General features: G+C 40.0%; 1 non-coding gene across 1 annotated transcript; it reads left to right on the top strand.

The window, feature by feature from the left end:
- Positions 1 to 7,158: 7,158 nt before the first annotated feature.
- On the top strand, positions 7,159 to 7,265 carry LOC142165241 (small nucleolar RNA R71). The gene has a single exon (XR_012696126.1). It is a non-coding gene; the product is annotated as a small nucleolar RNA R71 (small nucleolar RNA).
- The last annotated feature ends 1,417 nt before the right edge of the window (positions 7,266 to 8,682 follow it).

Genomic DNA, 8,682 nt, shown 5'->3' with positions numbered 1-8,682 from the left:
TGCAAGAGTCAAAAACTGAGCCTAAGCGTCACAACTAAGGCACTCGCTATTCTCAAGGTATAATCAAGTCATGATATATTGCTTCCAATTCAAATCAAAGCACAAGGTTTCCTACACCTAACAAAAATAAAAACTAGCTACACCCGGTTCAAACAAAACCCTTGGAAAAGAAAGCGGCGCAAAGAAAAATCAAGGGGGAATTGTTACACTACCTACAAAAGAAAATCTTTTTGGTATTTTTCTTTCGACTTTAATCCCTCAAGAAACCCGCCGAATGATATCCATCATCGAGAAAAGTCAAAATTTTTAACTTTTTATGATTTTTTCAATTTTTTTCTAACTACTAACAAGTAAAAACTAATACATATACATACAACATACAAATATCCCCCACCCCACACTTTAAGTTGTGGCATGTCCCCATGACACATAATTAAAAATTATAAGGTAGAGGAAACTTCCCTGAATCTCTAGTCGGGGTTTAAATCAAAGTCGGGCTCCATTCCACGCGCCCGAACTAGTCCACACATCCACGCAGATAGCTTCTTCTCAGCCTTTTTGGGTACACCCCACACTTGTCTTTTTCACCAATAGCAGCCTTCTCTTTCACTCCCTTCACCTTCCACTCAACACTTGTTGCTAGCTTCTCCTTTTTCACTTCATTTGCTACAATCATCTCAAAAGTTACCGTCTCCTCACCCACTCTAAGCATGAGTTTTCTATCATGTGTATCCAATATATCTCAACCCGTTGCTAAAAATTATCTTCCTAGGATGAGGGGAACCTCCTTATTCTCCTCCATATTCACCACTATAAAATCTACAGGAAATACATACTTATCCACCTGCACCAAAATATCTTCTACTATTCACTTGGGTGTTATAGTTGTTTGGTTTGCCAACTGCAAAGATATTGGCACTGACTTTATCTCTCCAATCTCCTTCTCCAGTTTCCTGTAAATTGACAATGACATTAGATTAATTGAGGCACCCGAATCACATAAAGATTTATCAATGGTAAGAGTGCCTAAAGAGCAAGGTATCGTAAAACTCCCTGAATCTCTACAATTTTGTGGGAGTTTATTTTGCAATATTGAACTGTAATGCTCTATGAGCTTGACCACTGAGATCTCTTCTATCTTCCTCTTCTTTGTAAGGATCTCCTACAAGAACTTTGCATAAGCTGACTAAAGGTGTTGGTTTATGTTTAGTCAACAATGGCATGCTTGGTGGAAAGAGTTGGTGGAAAGAGTTGGTGTGGATGCTAGGAGGAAGCTTCCTCCTTTGATGTCACCCATGACATCAAGAGGAGGTAGTTTGATGTCGCCAATGACATCAAGAGGAGGTATTTACCTCTATAAATAGATGCACTCCTTCATTTGTAGAAATCATCCCAAAAATAATACAACACATTGTAGTGAGTAGAGAGTTAAGAGAGAAATTCTCTTAAGTGTAATTGGGAACTCTCCCCTTCCTTTGTTAATATTAAAAAGGCAACTGTTCTCTGGTGGACGTAGGATTATTTTGATCCGAACCACGTTAAATCTTGTGTTCTTTCTTTTACGTTTCCGCTAACAATTGGTATCAGAGCAACAAGATTCTTTAACGATCCAAGGAGGAAGAACAAGCAAAGATGAGTTCCATGAAGTTTGAAATTGATAGATTCAGTGGACGCAACAACTTCAATATCTGGAAGATCCAGATGATGGCGTTACTACGGAGGGAAGGTTCAATCCATGATATTGACGGAAAGTATCCTAAGGATATATCAACTCCCGACAAGGAGAAGATTGAAGGGGATGCATTAAGTGCAATCCAACTATCCCTTGCACCTAACGTGCTTTGTGAAGTGAGTACGGGTACCGAAGAGACGGCCAAACAGTTATGGGAAAAGCTAAAAGGGCTATACTAAGACCGATCAGTGACAACAAGGATGTTGTTACAACGGCGTCTTCACACATTTAAGATGGGGTCATGTACTTCGTTACAAGATCATTTAGATGTGTTCAATAAACTTGTCATGGACTTACAGATTGCAGGAATTAAAAAGGAGGAGGAGACGCTTGCATGTGCTTTGCTATTTTCATTGACTTCAGGATATCGTGATATTGAGAATTCAATGATGTATAGCAAGGAGCCTATAAAGCTTGAGCAAGTGCGGCAGGCACTTAACTTTAGTGATGTGCGGAGGCACATTGAAGGAGATAGAGATGACCAGGCAAGTGGGCTCTTTGTGAGAGGCCGGACTAGCCAACAGGGAAAGAGCAAATCAAAGCACAGATCAAAGTCTCGTGTGAACAAGAAGAATACAGAGTGTTGGGGTTGTGGCAAGAAGGGGCACTTTGAACGAGACCGCCCAATGTCAAAGTCCAAGGAAAAGGCGAGTGCATCCACAGTTGAACAGGTACATGATTTTGATAATGATTATGTACTAACAACATCGTGCAATAATAATAGTAGTTATGGAAACAAATGGGTGTTAGAATCTGCTTGCACTCTGCATATGACGTTCCGAAAAGACTGGTTTAGCAGCTATGAGAAAGTGGAGGAACCGTAGTAATGGGCAATAATGCAACTTGTGCAATAGTTGGCATTGACTCAGTTCGGGTTCGCTGCCATGATGGAGTCATGAGGACTATTACACAAGTCCATCATGTTCCTGATCTGAAGAAGAATTTGATCTCCCTGAGTACTCTGGATGAACAAGGCTACAGGTACATGAGCGAAGCAGGAACTATAAAGGTGACTAAAGGTTCTTTAGTCATGCTGAAAGGCAAGCTGGAGAACGGCCTTTACACATTGGCCGGAAGCACCATTGTTGGCTCTACAAATACATCTACAGTGCAGTTATCTAATGATGACAAGGCAAGACTATGGCACATGAGACTGGGTCATATAAGCGCACGTGGACTGGAGATGTTGAGCAATCGTAACCTTTTGGAAGGTGAGAAGATCAGCACACTTGACTTCTGTGAGCACTGCGTTCTAGGGAAGCAAAAGAATGTCAGCTTCAGCACTGGCAAACACAAGACAAGAGGAGTGCTAGACTACATCCATTCAGATTTATGGGGTCCCTCTAAACTTCCACCGAAGGGCAAAAAGAGGTATCTTCTCACTTTTATTGATGATTTCTCACGAAAGGTTTGGGTGCATTTTTTGAAGGCAAAAAGTGATGCTTTTGAAGCATTTAAAGAGTGGATGATTTTGGTTGAAAATCAAATGGAGCGGAAAATCAAGTATCTTTGCACAGACAATGGCTTGGAGTTTTGCAATGAAGAGTTTAATGAATTCTGCAAGGTCATGGGATCTCAAGACATAGGACTGGCAGGCATACCCCACAGCAGAATGGAGTTGCCGAGAGAATGAACAGAACTCTTCTTGAAAAGGCTCGTTGTATGCTCCTACAATCCAAAATGTCCAAAGTATTTTGGGCTGAAGCAGTTCACACTGCTGCTCATATTGTCAATCGATCTCCAGCATCGGCAATTGACTTTAAGACTCCGAATGAGGTATGGTCAGGTGAACCCTCTAACTATTCATACTTACGAGTATTTGGGTGTCCAGCTTATTATCACATTAATGAAGGAAAGCTTGAACCAAGGGCTAAGAAGGCCATATTCGTAGGGTATGTGGATGGATTAAAAGGGTACAAATTTTGGTGTTTGTCTTTACTCAAATTTATAGTTAGTAGAGATGTCACCTTTGATGAATCCTCTATACTTGATCCCCGTAAAGTTTCCGTGGAGTTTTCAGGAAACAAGAATGACGAGCAGGTGGAGATTCCGGTGGATCTTGCCAAGGAAAAGGATCAAGAGACTTAGGTTAAAGATGAGTCAGAAGATGTAGACCTTGAAGAACTTGCTGTCAATGAACCATACACAATTGCGAAGGGGAGGGAGAAGAGGCAGACACGAGAACCGGAACGCCTTATAGATCAAACAAACTTGATTGCATATGCGTTCGTAGCTGCACAAGAAGAGATTAAGGATCTGGATCCCTCCTCGTATATTGAAGCAACTTCTTGCAAGGATGCTGTACAATGACGGTTAGCCATGACTAAAGAGATGGAGTCTCTTCACAAGAATCAGACATGGGTCTTAGTGAAAAAACAAAAGGGGAAGAGGACAGTTGGATGCAAGTGGGTCTACCGAAAGAAAAAGGGAATTCCTGAAGTGGAAGATGCTAGGTTCAAGGCGAGATTTGTTGCAAAAGGATTCAGTCAGAAGGAGGGAATTGACAACAATGAGATTTTCTCTCCAGTCCTGAAGCATAGCTCAATTCGCGTGCTACTAGCATTGGTTGCCCAATTTGACTTGGAGCTTCAACAACTTAATGTCAAAACTGTTTTCTTACACGGTGATCTAGAAGAGACAATCTATATGGATCAGCCTGAAGGTTTCCTAGCTGAGGGAAAAGAAGATCACGTATGCCAACTAAAGAAGTCTTTGTATGGTTTGAAGCAATCCCCTAGACTGTGGTACAAGAGGTTTGATGCATTCATAACTACACATGAATTCTCAAGGAGTACATTTGATAGCTGTGTGTATCACAAGAAGATGTCTGATAACTCAATGATTTATTTACTGTTATATGTTGATGATATGCTTATTGCTGCTAACAACATTATAGAGATAAATGCTTTGAAGAAACTGTTGAGTAAGGAATTTGACATGAAGGATTTAGGAGCTGCAAAGAAAATCCTTGGTATGGAGATTTCAAGAGAAGACGGTGTTGTACATCTTTCTCAGAAGAGGTATATTGAAAGGGTTCTCAAGAGATTCAATATGCATACGTGCAAGCCTGTAAGTACACCATTAGCTCCTCATTTTAAACTTTCAGAGTTACAAATGCCTCAGTCCGAGGATGAGGTGGAGCATATGTCAAAGATTCCTTATGCCAGTGCAGTTGGTAGCATTATGTATGCTATGGTATGCACACGTCCAGATATTGCTCAATCTGTAAGTGTGGTAAGTAGATACATGTCCAGCCCAGGAAAGAGGCATTGGGAAGCTGTCAAGTGGATATTGAGATATCTCAAAGGAGCTTCTGGTGTTGGTCTGACCTTTCGAAAAAGTGGTGGAGGTATTTCAATTCTCGGTTATGTAGATTCTGACTATGTAGGAGATCTTAACAGAAGAAGGTCCATAACTGGATACATCTTTACCCTCGTTGGCAGTGCCGTTAGTTGGAAGTCGACTCTGCAGTCGATTGCCGCTTTGTCTACGACAGAAGCAGAATACATGGCAGCAGCGGAGGCGGTGAAGGAAGCTATCTGGTTGAAACGTTTAGTAGTGGAATTGAGTTTGGTTCAGCTGGAATCAACTCTTAGATGTGATAGTCAGAGTGCTATTCATCTAATGAAAAATCAGAGATTTCATGAGCGCACTAAACACATTGATGTCAGATTTCATTTTATTCGAGATGTTGTTGAAGAGGAAACTATCAAGGTCGTGAAGGTTATCACAGACGATAATGTTGCAGATATGTTGACCAAGATAGTCCCACTCGCTAAGTTTGCGCACTGCAAGGACTTGGCGGGGGTGTGCATCAACTGATGCAACTCCGAAGAGAACAGTTGTTAGGTGGAGGTGGTATGTTCAACAATGGTTTGATTCTTCTTGTTTCTTACAACGGGGTTGCCCAGTAAGCTTAGAAGTTTTGGCCAGAGTTGTTCACACGCACGCTCGAAACGCAAACCAAGGTGGAGATTGAAGGTGTTGGTTTATGTTTAGTCAACAATGGCATGCCAATTGGAAGAGTTGGTGGAAAGAGTTGGTGTGGATGCTAGGAGGAAGCTTCCTCCTTTGATGTCACCCATAACATCAAGAGGAGGTAGTTTGATGTCACCAATGACATCAAGAGGAGGTCTTTACCTCTATAAATAGATGCACTCCTTCACTTGTAGATATCATCTCAAAAATATATTACAACACATTGTAGTGAGTAGAGAGTTAAGAGAGAAATTCTCTTAAGTGTAATTGGGAACTCTTCCCTTCCTTTGTTAATATTAAAAAGGCAACTGTTCTCTGGTGGACGTAGGATTATTTTGACCCGAACCACGTTAAATCTTGTGTTCTTTCTTTTACCTTTTCGCTAACACTGACATTTGGGAGAGAACTTCTATGAATGGCAAATTTACATTAACCTATCTCAGCATATCTAAAAATCTCTCAAACTGTTTGTCCACCTTTTCTTTATAGAGCTTTTGGGGAAAAGGTAGAGCATGCATATGCTTTCTCACATCATTGGAGTCCTACCTTCTCGAAGTGTCCTCCTTCTTCTTTTTCTCTTCTCCCTTCTTGCCTTTCTTCTTCTTATCATCTTCAACTTTCAGATGCTCCCCACTTTCTTTTTCACGCACAACCTCTTTTTAGACTGGTGTGGGATCTTTCAACACTTTCCCGCTTCTCAAGGTCACATCATTTACCGTTTCTTTGGGGTTTTTATTAGCATCAACTAGCAAAGTACCTGGGATTCTCTCAGACAATATAGTTGCAATCTGTCCCACTTGTCTCTCCAAGCTTCGCAAACCTGTACCAAGTTCCTTGATGGCTGCACCATGAGCATCTAATCTTTCATCTGTCTTGACAATAAATGACTTCATCAAATCTTCTAACCCATCCTGAATTGGCTGTTGAGGCTTAAACTGCGGCCTCTGCTGATTTTGGAACCTGGAGCTCCTTGTCCCTGAAATCTACGGTTGTTTTGTTGCCATGCATTTGTTGTACCCCCAAGCGAACTCCATGAAAAATCGGGGTGTTTTTGACCCATTGTATTATAGTTATAATTACCCACATCATTCACTTCCTCTATTGAAGCTTGACACTCATGAGTAGGGTGTCCTCTTCCACATATGTCACATGCTGCATGAGGCTCATTATATATTGAGGCTAAGGTCAGATTCCTTATTTCCTTTGCCATGACATCAAGTTGTACCTGGACAGATATGTTAGTATTAACCTGGTGAACACCAGTTGATCTTCTTCGTTCAGCAATCTCATATGGCCTCTGATTTGCATCTTCAGATAACTCATCTAAAATAATGACTATCTCCTCTAGAGTTTTTTTCATCAACGGGCTTCCAGCTGCATTGCTTAATGTTCTACGCGAGGCTGGTGTCAATCCATTCCAAAAATCCTAGAGTTGCATCCAAAGTTGAATTCCGCTATGTTGACACTTCCTGACTATCTCCTTAAACCTCTCCCATGCTTCAAGCACAATTTCAGTTTCATTCTGGCAGAATTTATGTATTTCTCTTCTGAACTTGCTCGTTTTAGCTGAGGAGAAATATTTAGAAAGAAATTTTCTGGTCATCTCCTCCCATGTTCTAATCGATCCCTGGGGCTAGCTTCTAAGCTAGTGCTTTGCATCATCTTTAAGTATGAAGGGGTATGCCCTTAGATAAACTACATCTTGTGACATACCTGCTTCCTCAACATCCCAACCAGCTTTTTCTCTAAGTTGGTCTACCTCTTTCGCAGCCAAATCTACATTATTATTATCTCCAGCCATATTTTCTTTGGTTAAGGACTGCCCAACCTTCTTTATATTCCCGGGGAGATTCCTTTCCTTCTTCAACTGTCACAGTTGTTTTTCGATTTCTGGCTCGTATGGTTGCACTTCTTTCCCAGAAGATCGAGTCATGCACCAATCTAACCTGTAGCATGCGCACAGTCAAAGAACATCAAACATAAAAAGAGAAAAATAAAATAAAAAGAAAAATTCTTGAATTAGCACTACAAACGATTTCAAACACTATTCATTGCCAATCCTCGGCAACAGCTCCAAAATTTGACAAGCGCATAAGACACACTAAAATATGCTCGCTAGTCGAATATAGTAAATTATAATATCATATCCACATGTATTGGAGTTAAACAGTATTTTCGTAGTTTATAGCTCAATTTCTATCCAAGATAATCAACAATGGAGATTTAGGTGATTTAAACTAAAATTTACTAACAGTCTAAACTATTGACTAGTGACAAACAATGCAAGTAATAGGCAAAGGAAGATATCAATGGGGAGAGAATAGGGTTGATATGATAGATGCAAGACAAATGTTTGGGATTTAACTGTAGATAATTCACTTCTAATGTTCAAGTGAGTCTCTCAAATTCACTTGGTTGTTAGTTCAATTGATTAGTAGAAACTCCTCTCTCGATTAACTCTCAACTTCACAAGATGAACCAATTTTGAGTATGTGAAGCTATGCAAAAATTCATAGTGGATTGGTCTTTAGGAGAACCTCTCTCGATTATCCTTCTAACTAGGTTTAATCAATAATTCAACTAGCCTTTTCCGATTACTAAGAAGAATTAATGAATTCAACCAACAAAATATAATGCAAAAATATCACAAGTTATGCCTCTCTAGATTACAGTAACAAGTGAATATAGATGCAACGTTTAAAACATCCAAAACGATTCAATACATAAAAACTACAGTTAATATCCACAAACAAGTATCAATACACCAAATCTATCAAACCCTAAAGAGAACTACTCCATGAATATGTAATAATTCATCATAACAATGTTTAAGTTAAAGGAATACATAAAACAATCCAAACCCTTGTCTTGAGCTAGGATTGAATGATGAAATCCTTGAGCTTTTGCTTCTCCACCTCCTTCTTAGCTTCCTTAGGTCTAAGATGTGTCAAAAGTCCACAAAATAATATTTT

The sequence above is a fragment of the Nicotiana tabacum genome, chromosome 1, assembly GCF_000715075.1.
Source record: "Nicotiana tabacum cultivar K326 chromosome 1, ASM71507v2, whole genome shotgun sequence".
Lineage (NCBI taxonomy): Eukaryota > Viridiplantae > Streptophyta > Magnoliopsida > Solanales > Solanaceae > Nicotiana > Nicotiana tabacum.
The sequence above is the reverse complement of the archived record's forward strand: the minus strand, read 5'-3'. Positions and strand labels throughout refer to the sequence as shown.